The sequence below is a fragment of the Nannospalax galili genome, unplaced genomic scaffold (genome assembly GCF_000622305.1).
Source record: "Nannospalax galili isolate Female #2095 unplaced genomic scaffold, S.galili_v1.0 scaffold668, whole genome shotgun sequence".
NCBI classification, from domain to species: Eukaryota; Metazoa; Chordata; class Mammalia; order Rodentia; family Spalacidae; genus Nannospalax; species Nannospalax galili.
The window spans coordinates 34,968-35,397 of NW_008358090.1; positions in this window are offsets into that span (position 1 = coordinate 34,968).

Consider the following 430-nt stretch of genomic DNA (forward strand, 5'->3'; position numbering starts at 1 on the left):
AATGGACTTCCCCCTTACTTTGTTTTAACTTGCTCTATCCTCAAGTGCATCTCATACAATGTATTCTTTTGTGTGTGACACTGGGGATTGAATCTAGGGCTTGGCATATGCTAAGCCAGTGTCTTACCACTGATCTATATCCCTAGCCATCATTTTATCTTTTTATTTTGGTGTGTTTTTTGTAGCCTCGAACTTGCTATGTAGCAGAGGCCTGCCTTGACCTCCCGATCCTCCTGCCTCTATCTCCCAAGGGCTAGAATTATAGATGTATACCACCACTCCTGGCCTTACTTGGTTCTTTATAACTGCTTGTTTCTGATTAATTACCAATATTACCCTTTATCTCTTTGGGGACATTTATTTGGCTTCTGTCCTATTAACTTTAAAAAAATTTTTGTATTTTTTTTTCTTTTTTTTTTTTTTTATACAG